Consider the following 10,321-nt stretch of genomic DNA (forward strand, 5'->3'; position numbering starts at 1 on the left):
TACATTTATAAGCGTTACAAATTGTTTATGTGTCAGAAATTGCTGTGTGCCACAGTGTTTTGCACTGTTAAAGTGAGTGTGTGGTTACTCATTGTTGTGTTATACAGTTGTAACCATTGGTAACCATTGGTAAGTTAATAGGGGTCCCCTCTCAATATACTCCACCCAGCTTGACCCAATCGTAGCGCTCTTTGCGGCAAACATTATATATTTTGCTGCCTTTTAAAGAGTTATAGGAATTGTTTCAGCTAAGTAATGGTATGGCGGTGTATGAAAAATTCATATCTTACAGTACATCAAAACCAGTATACTGGATGAACTTGTATACCATCAAAATGTGCTCTGCCATCAGAGATAAACAGAGTATAGTAGCTGACTACAGTGAGTCATTTAAAAGCTTTTTTCTACCAACCTGAGTTTGTTGGAGTCCAGATGGCGGAGCTCAGGTTAGAAAGAGGTGTGTTCTAGTCTTTGGGAGTTGTGGCCCATTCCAGGCTAGCCGGACGGACAGACAGGCAGGCAGACAGCGGTGATGGACAGACTGACAAACAGCACACATACAGCAGTTCAACAGCACACACCTGTGAGCACAGAAACAGATGTAGACATGTTGTTAAAGGAATGTTCCACTTCTTTTCATGTGGATATTACAGCAATTTTGAATATTACCTGTAATTACAAAAAGGCAAAAATTGTTCACATACGCCCGCTACTAGCAGAGAAAAGACAGTTTCTGTTTCTACCGAATACCTATAATACCCAGCACTCCTCATAAATACACGATCAGAGATGCAGCTCATTCACACACCAGGACTCACAGGTACACAGGCTAGGCATGCTAGACATCTATGATGGTTACAATGTACAACAACCAGTTTATAGCTGCCTAAATAATGGCTCTGGGAAGCATCAGGGAAAACCATGAAAATCCCCTCTTAATTCTGCTAAGTAGCACGCATTAGCAGCAACATGAAACACAGCATTCAGTGGACACACAGACCTTGCTGCGTCACAACCAAGCTGCATACAAATATAACTACAGGTAACAGTTTAGGTCATAGAGATAAGATTGTAAAATATTGGAGCACACCTTTAACACTTACCTGTTTTTTCTTGGATTTCACTTCCTTTATTTACAGGCTTATGACATTGTCACTTAATACCTTAACTGTTACTTTCATTAACATGTGAGAGGTACACTATTGTTGTAGGACAGTTTTTTCATAGCCTTAAAACGGTAAAAAAATTACTATGGTTTACTTTCATTGATTTTGTAACTACCATTTTTATTTTTCTTATCGGATTAATATATTTTGATGGTTTTCCCCACCAGGGTTCCCATCGTGCTTTGGGTGATATACACAGGAAGTAATGTTGCCATGGAGACAAGTGGCTGAATCCAAACGTGCACCCTCATGAATTACAGAAGGTCCCATTGGACTTTTGTCATACACACCTTGCACATGTTGTCCGTGATCAATTCAAGTGGGCGAGGGTGCAGGGGCGCGAGGGGATAAAATTAGCTAAGAGATGGGAATTAAGACCTCACGTATTAGAAATGAAATCCCTGATCTCTAACTCATTTCAAGGTATTTTTCTGAATAGTTCTTAAGGTATTGATTTTAACAACTTATGAAGGATATTTGCAGGGTCTGTTGCTTTACAAGGTTGCAATAAAGATATGGTCAGAATGTGAACTTTCCCCTTCATATGAGCTGCTGAACACTTATATTATCTTCACATTATACCCTCAACTGAGAATCCTCATAAATGTGTACAATAAAAATGAAAAATGTATTCAAAAATAAATATGGTATTTATTATTTTCTTTTACACTGTCACATCCATATTGCTATAGATTATGGGTCACTTTCCAAGAGAAGTCAATACCCTAGCTAGATTCTCTGGAAGTCTGCAGAAAGTCAGCATAAGGGCCCTTGTGGACTTGATGAATTGAGGATTTGGACAGCCCATGGCATTCACTGACTTTCCAGGAACACACCCATTAAGTCTGCAAGTGTGATGAAGTCAAGACATTTGGATTCAGCCTGTGAACAGTTAGGTAAGCCCAGTGTTTTTTTTTTTTTTTTGCTTATTAAACTTCTGTACATATTGGTGAATCTGTCCCAATGAAAAGTCCTAAGTTCCTGAGTCCTCTGTAACCATGGATACAGATGACAATCACTGGATTACATTAAATACTATGGAGAAATCTAATGATGATTATATTTATTTACATTTATGGATGTCCTTGACGGACACAGAGATACTGCTATCACTTGAAAGAGCTAATTCCAGCAGTATGTATGTGATATCTGACTGTTTCATTAAGACTAAGTTATGACTGAGGTGTGGGATTTCTTGTGCGTATTGTGTCAATTGGATCGAAAGGGTTACGTTTTCACCAATGAATAAATATTATGCCAATAATCACTTCAACATGTACAACCTCCAGTTGCAATCAGTAAATACTAAAACAGTCTTGATAAAACTTCTTGGTTTATGGCACAGCCCCTCCACCTGAGCTAGAAACAATTAACCGTTTCACTTTACTTGCATTAAACAACATAACTGTATTCCTTAGCTTGTTTAATGAATGTTTATTGGATGCTTAGATGTCCCGAGAAAGACCATATGATTGACGACTAGCTGTGTAAGACTAAACTGACTTTGCACCCTTCGTTTGTTTGCTCTGCCAGTGTTTCCTCTATATTCATTCTGCAGCAGCACACCGCCGCTACTAAAATTTCCCACAATCATTAATATCAATGGGCTACTAATCATTTTCATTTGCACACTGTGCGAGCACAATTGAACCCTAGTTACCATGGAACTGTTTTGAGTCATCCTCTCTCTCTTCATTTTTCAAAGGACATCTACGTGAAAGGTACTGTTATAAGAGTAGCATAGCTCCGTCAAAGAATAGGGCAGTGCGTAATGTGTGCATAGCGAGAGGGTATTTGAGCGAGCGGCAAAATAGTGACATGAATGCAAGTGGAGCAGAGGAAAGGGAGCGGGTAAAAGGTCAGTCTGGCAGTAAATGTGCAGTACAGGCTACAGTGTGTCATTTAATAAACTTTGCAGCTTCTCAAGACCAAGAAAAGTCTTGTCTGTTGTTTCCCCAACTGCTAGAAAAGTGAAGGGGGTTAACCCAGAAGTTAACAACAATGGGTTAGCCTAACCTGACCAGCCTCACTTAAAGTGGACTGACCTTTAAGGTGGACCAGCTATTCTCATTTTAGTGGCAATCTCAACCGCCCTTAAACAGAGAACAGAAAAACATCTGGCTGCTGAGTCTCTCCGAGTTTTTTTTGGAGGAGGGGAGGACATTTTTCTCTTTATTTACGTTAAAAGTAAAGTCAGACTTTGCTGTCGGCTTCTCGGCTCATTTTTAAAAAGATGAGAGAAAAAAAAAAAAAGAGCACCAACAAACCAGAGAGAGAGCAGCAGTGGTCTAGCAAGCTAGAGAGTAAGTGAAAAGGTAACAAGAAAGCCGGTGAATCAGATCAATAAAATGTTATTTTATGATAACAGCGGTTATGTCCTAGAGCACAAACACACCCACATCCCCCCACACCTCCGCCCAACCCTGCAGCGGTGAACTGCAACGCCTGATTTGGTCTGAATACGGTCTAAGACCAGAGATTTCTTCTTGGACCGACAACGAGGTGGAAGTGTAACTGAAAGTAACATAAGTAACAGGCTGTCGAGGCGGCGGAAAACATCACTACCTTATAGTGGCGTGACTAAGTCTCCATTTCCGCCTGTCCAGACTTTAACGCAATCCCATAGTTTTCAAACTACAACGGAGTCAGCAGTGTTTTCAAAAGTCTCTGTTTTAGGGGTTCGAAAACACCAGAGTAGTGTGGACTCTAGGTGTACACGTTGCAAAAGTTATGTTTTAAAACAACAATGTATTAGTGTGGATGTAGCCGTAGATTATGACAATACTTTCCAGCCACAAGCAGCAATGCAAGTCAAAGCAGCCAAGCATTGTGAGACAATGCTGCACACTATGCATGGATTCCTTAATCAGGGTGAGGGATTAAGTGAATCCTAGTTAACACAGCAAGTGTAGTAAGTGCAGAAACCTGATTTCTTGTCTATGTATATGCTTAACCAGAGCTTGTAAATGGACAGGACAGAGAATGTGAAGTTGCAGGATAAAAACAAAGATAATTACTCTATGTCTAACTACACTGGAATAAATAAGCACAAACACTGTTCAGTTCTTACGTCTTATCAATACATGTAAAATTCGCAACATCCACTCTGCCAGGAAAACTTTGTGATCTCACTACTGAGTCTAATCTCTCTATGCACCAACAGAATTAACAAAAAAATCTCTTCAGTCTGTAGCCTCATATACCCAATGTCCTAATTTTAGTTTGCAAATATGATCTGGAATAGAAGACAATCCACTTACTGACCAGCTGCATGTAAACACAAGTTTTATACTAACCAGCTTATTATAATGTGTATAAAGCTGTTCTCATGTAAACACTGTGGTTGGTTGTGGACAACATATGCGCCCAAAGAGGGAATGTGAGCACTGTTGCATAAACCATATTCCTACTTATATTCAAGTAGAACAAGATGGCACCAAAAGATTGCAACAAATGTTCACTAAACATAATGGGTGCTAACTACCGTGACTTCAGCACTACTGTGAACACTAAAATGTGACCATGCTGTGATAATACAAAGTTCATTTGTGTTGTTTATGCTTTAGATTCTGTCTTCCTTTTCATTTTTGTTGTATTAACTCAGCAACAGCAGTCCACCACAGGCAAAATAATTACAACTATAAAGCATGGCCATAATCAGACAAACATGTAAGACACCAAATGAAGGAATGAAATATATCCTTCTATGATACTGAAACCTTAATACAGCAAAATAACAAGTGAGACATGTACCACAGGCCAAAAGCAATAAAACACTGGGCAACCCTGCAAGCATAACACCAGTAAAACAACGTTTTATAGTTTGCCTTAACGCAGTGTCTGATTGGACACCACAATACACCAGCCACTGTAATAAGACCCTGACAGTTAAGGTAAATCTGACTGGTGTTAACAACCTACGCAGTGTGTATATTACCAGACAACAGCGTTTGCTTTGCTCAAATCAAGAGAGCCTCTATAAGCTGAACACCAACAATTAGCTCAGCTATAACGTTACAGTTCATTAATATCAACTTGCTAAATCCGAATCCCAACAATAGGCCAACTGAAGACAGTTTATCTCAGAATGAAGTGGTAACTGCAAAATAAGACCATTAGCGTTACATTAGTTATAATGTGTATAATGCTATCCCAACAATCGCATGCAGTCAACGTCCGTAAAAAAAACACTGATGGCCCTGTTATATAGCTACAGTTAGTTAAACCGCACAACGTTCATAATAGCTTTAACTTCGGCTAAACATGGTTTGAAACGCCAGGAACACAACATCTGATTATACAATTTCTTGCCTGACTTGCATAAGGTAACACAGACTGACGCTACTGGCGTTTGGCTATTGAAATATTACGTTTACAGTAATGTCAATTATCCATTTAAGTTACATATCAGGGCCCAAAACAGACTACCGCTAACGCAAAAGAAACACACCGGCTCAGGCAAACCGGCTAACGTCACTAACTATCGGTGGCTATTGTTAGGTAACCTGGCCACCTAAAATCGGGATCAAACTAACGTTAACGTTAGCTGTGAAGTTAAGGCTGCTACGTCAAGTTAACCGGCAGCAGTGAGCTATGAAGCTAACGGTAATTGGCTGAGAAGTTGGCCGAATAAATAGCGTTTTATCTTCACATTACCTAAAAACATTGATAAGTTATGTTAACGTCAAGCTACCCGCGTACTAGCAAGAGGTACACGAAGTGTCTGACAGATAAAGATGGCCAAGTATGCTTCTAGCTGGCCAGCTAACGTTAGCCGACTATGTAAAGACTGCTGGCTAATCGTCTCTTCAGCACCAGCCAAGTGTACCTACCGACAGACAACGGCAAACGACGAGTCTCCAGCATGTAGCTTATCTTGCCATTAGCCCCAAGCCTTAACAAACCCAATACAGATACAGCACGAAATTCCGGCGAGGAAAATAAAGCGTTTAAAACTGATTCTGACAGGCGCGAAAATGTATATCATCGGAGGGCACTTTTCAAGATGGCGGTTCCGTCAACTTCAGCGACCCCTTCCCTTCCCCCACTACAGCTGCAGCGCCTGTCACTCAAACTGACACCGCAAAACTATTGGTTTTCATCCAATCGCTCAAACCGGTTCTCGAGGTTTTATTGGCTACCGAGTATGCCACTTCAAGGCGTCATTCGATCGAGGTAGACATGCTGTGGCCCGGAAAGAGCGGAGTTTATACTGTTTAAGTAACTGCATATAATTAGTAAAACACATTTAATACCAGAACGAGTTGAGAATATATTTTAGCATGTGTCTTTTCGTTATATAGTATTTTTTTGAGGAATCCTATCAATGTAAAGCGTTAACTCCACCCGCGCCTTTGCTGTGTGTTATAAATCGAACGTACTCGCATTGCACGAGCACGCCCTTGATTCGTTGAGAAACGCCCAATTTGCTGAGAATGGTAGATCAAAGATAGACCATGGATGCATTATAGGAGCCCTTGTAATACATATACACGTTTTGAGTTAAATGTCACCTTTGGTTTCATATCGACAGCAAATGTTGATAGGAGAGACGTCACCAAGTAAACACAATGGACATTAGTTCTTCATTATCTAAGTCGATGAAAATAAATACACTACTTTTTTTTAACTAACGTTACTATTATTGTGGTCTGCAATAGTTTGAAAGAGCAATGTTTTTTATCGGTAGAATTTTTTGATTATCCCTAATGTAATTAGGGTTAACTGTTTTTCACACAATGCAATTTATTCTTTAACACAACCTACACTTGTCAAGCACTTTATTAGGAACACCTGTGCAATCTAATGCAATCCAACACAACAGCTCTGCCATACATTCTACTTTTATGAAGCTCATACATTGTCAGTCTTTGTTGACATTGTCAGAAAGGTAATAATTCTACTTTATGTTTATTATTGAGGTCCTAGTGGATGGTGGTGGTGTACTGGAATGCATTATATCAAAAGTGTTCCTAATATCTTTGTCCCTTTCATGTATGTTAATGGGATGGACAAAATATCTTTCTATCAGTACAATGCCAGTATGATAACCAGCTAGCATTGTATTGAAGCAAGATGTCCCATCCTGTGTACAGGCCCTAAACACAGCAACTAGCTGTTCAGAGTCTAGAAGACTTTGGATGCTTGACCTTCTTCATTTCCTTTCTTAAAAACCAAAGAAAACAGATGGAAGGGGAAAACTAACAAATATAGTAGTGAATGTAATGGTAGCGAACACTGTCTTTAACTGTTTATTTTTGGAATAGCAGGGCTAACAACAAACCAGAAGATGTATTGACTGTGAACAGTGAACACTGTTGTAAAGGAGAACTCCACTGATTTTCCACATCAGTGTGTGTATGTGAAAAATAGTTGTATAAAGCCTTTTGTGTCTCCAGAGGCAGCTGTGTGAAATCTGTCACACTGCATCAAGTGATGTCACTTGAGTCAGCAATGGTTGGGGCTAAAGACCACAAATTTGAAAATGAAAAAAATCTGAAAGAAGTGAGGTTACCAGACCTCTGTAGCCCACTCCTCTTGTCTGTATGAGGCTAGCAGGCTTAGCACAACACACTAGCACAACACAACCAAATCTGTACAGTTGATTTAATTGAGTCAAGTTGCATTGTGGGTGATATAGGCCCAAGGTTTTGACAAGGAAAAAAAAACGCATGGAATAGAAAGGACAATTATCTCTGGTTCTGCTGAATCGATTTTGATCCTCTTGTTTTTGACTGTCCATCATGAGACTGACAGTGCAACACTAAATCTGTGGAGTATCCTTTAACTCTAAGCAAAATCCAAAAGAATCTTGGATGTACTGGTGGTTCCTATATAGACAGAACTGAGTTGAACTGTCTATTCCGAAACTAACTCGCTCTGTGGCCTTCTGATTTCTTCATTGGCCACACTGATGACCCTCACCCTCTGCACCACCTACCATGCAGTAATGTTGTATGACATCAGCAACTAGAAAAATAACCTGACCTGTTTACACTTTTCTTTTAGATTAGTTTCAATTTTACTTTTGTCTATACACACACACACACACACACACACACACACACACACATATATATATAAGTGAATGTAAGGTAAGATACACAATAAGCTAACATGTAGCTAATATGTAGTAAAAAGAAGCCATTATGGACAGTTCAAATGTTAAATACAGACCACAGTTGATGGTCTCTCATATGACACAGACTTCTTGCTTTTCCAAACAGTTTAGGAACAGCAAAAAAAAAAAAAAAGAAACAAAAGCAAAAGGAACATTTGGAGTTGAGTCAACCTGATTTGGATAAGACAAAAGGCCACATAGTCCAGGCTATGTGAGAATAGAAAGTCTGTATGCAGTTAGAAGGAGCATGACGTCACTTTTTGTCTATGTAAGACCTAAAAAAGTTGTGGTCAGATAGAGTATATAGGATATTTACTACATTTTTTGTTAGTCTGAGTCTTATACATTTTCACATTCCATAGTACATATCACAAGTCCAAAACAAAGGAAAAGATGTCTATGGGCAGTGACTGTGTGTGTGTGTTAGAAATGAGGTACTGCACAACATATTTACGCTTCAGTTAGCTTTGGAGAGCTTTTGTGCTATTTCACATCAGTAGCAAGAGGAAGGAAGTCAAACACAGTTATGACACTCACATTTATGAACATTCACAGGCAACTGCATAACCACCACAGATGCAGTACTTGATGCTTATGGAGGATGGCCCCATTGTTTAAACCTGTACAAAGCACCAGCTTTCCTGGATTGACACATTTGAGCTTATTTTAGATAATCTGTGAACCAAAAACTCAAGTATGTGACATGAGGAGGAAAAGGGTTTGCTTTGTTTATAATCAATATATGCTTCCCTTTCAAATGTATTGTAATGGACACATTACAATTTGGTCATGTTCAATGAAAATGCATTGTTTTAAAATTGAACTTTGACCTGGTGGCTTTGACATATAGGGTGCTAGGAGACAGACAAAACAGGAAGTGAAGTACGCGTCACATGTTAACCTATTATATATAATTATATACCCACAGACATCACTTTTGTGAACTGGGTGTAATATCAACATAGTAAATTTGTCATATGTCTATCTCAACAGACATCATGTCTGGAGCAGCTGAAGTGGTTTTTTTAATTTAGCACAATTATTTCAGTCATAACACACGTTTTTTTTGTTTTCTCTTTATGACAAATAGTCATTTAGATTATATCAAGTTAATATTCACGTTATCAACTTATTTCCATAACATTTCAGTTACAGAGGTTGTTGAGCTTCTACCTAAATAGGGAACTTCCAGAAACTGAGTATTCCGACTGGGGGAATGAGATGGAAAATTCCGTCAGGTCCAAGATGGTTTTGTAAATGTAGACATTATAATGTTTAAAATTTGCATTCACTTAATAGAAACATCCACTGTTGTGGTCATGAGAAAAATAAGAAAGACATGAGTTTACATAAATTGATTTAGCCTAATTTCTACATGGGTGAAGGGCAAAAAGTTACTTTATTTCCTTATAAGTGGAAAAAATCTGTTTTAAGGGCTTAACTTTAAAATCCCCCTCCACTCAAAAGTGTGTTTTGCTTATTGATACTTCACTTCAATGTGCAGATTGATGTCTTTGCAGAGTTTGACACTGTGTTCACTGAAAACCTGAGTTTATGGTGTGTATCCATGATTATGATTTGTGAAATCACAACTAGTCTGGAACCAATCATGGTCCAATATGCAACTTACACAAATGTGCTGCAGCTTGAAGCCTCCAGTGAACAAAGACTTTTCAATGAAGTAGGAGACATCTTGTGTCCAGCAGTTCAACTTTTGAAATGAAAAATATTTATTTATTTAATTACTTAGGCAGGTGACAAAAAAAAAAAGACAGCAGCACCACAACTTAGCAAATGCAATGACACAATTACCAAAATCTATAAAATGGAGATGATAAATTATAGGATTAGTATTTTAGCTGAATTGATGTAATTTTTAAATTTAACTTTTTTGTGGAAAAAACATAGTAGACACAATTATTATTCGAAGCAGAGTATTATATATATATATAAAATTACGTCTCGAGGGGATTTTTTTCATTTGTTTTCCTCCTTTACATGGTTATTATTGTTGTTGTTGTTGTTGTTGTTGTTG

At 38.5% G+C, this 10,321-nt stretch overlaps 1 protein-coding gene across 4 annotated transcripts in view; it reads right to left on the reverse strand.

Moving 5' to 3' along the window:
• The window catches only part of ppp6r3 (protein phosphatase 6, regulatory subunit 3), a 33,426-nt gene extending 27,214 nt beyond the window's left edge, over nucleotides 1-6,212 (reverse strand). For 3 of the 4 annotated variants that reach the window (XM_067588688.1, XM_067588687.1, XM_067588685.1), the window contains exons 1-2: nucleotides 5,999-6,212; nucleotides 413-581 (exon numbers count right to left, since the gene is read on the reverse strand). The gene's annotated coding sequence lies outside the window, so the exon portion shown is untranslated. The remainder of the gene's footprint in view (nucleotides 1-412; nucleotides 582-5,998) is intronic. The other variant, XM_067588686.1, reaches the window with a different exon arrangement.
• Between the last annotated feature and the right edge of the window lie 4,109 nt (nucleotides 6,213-10,321).

Source organism: Thunnus thynnus, chromosome 5 (assembly GCF_963924715.1).
Source record: "Thunnus thynnus chromosome 5, fThuThy2.1, whole genome shotgun sequence".
NCBI classification, from domain to species: Eukaryota; Metazoa; Chordata; class Actinopteri; order Scombriformes; family Scombridae; genus Thunnus; species Thunnus thynnus.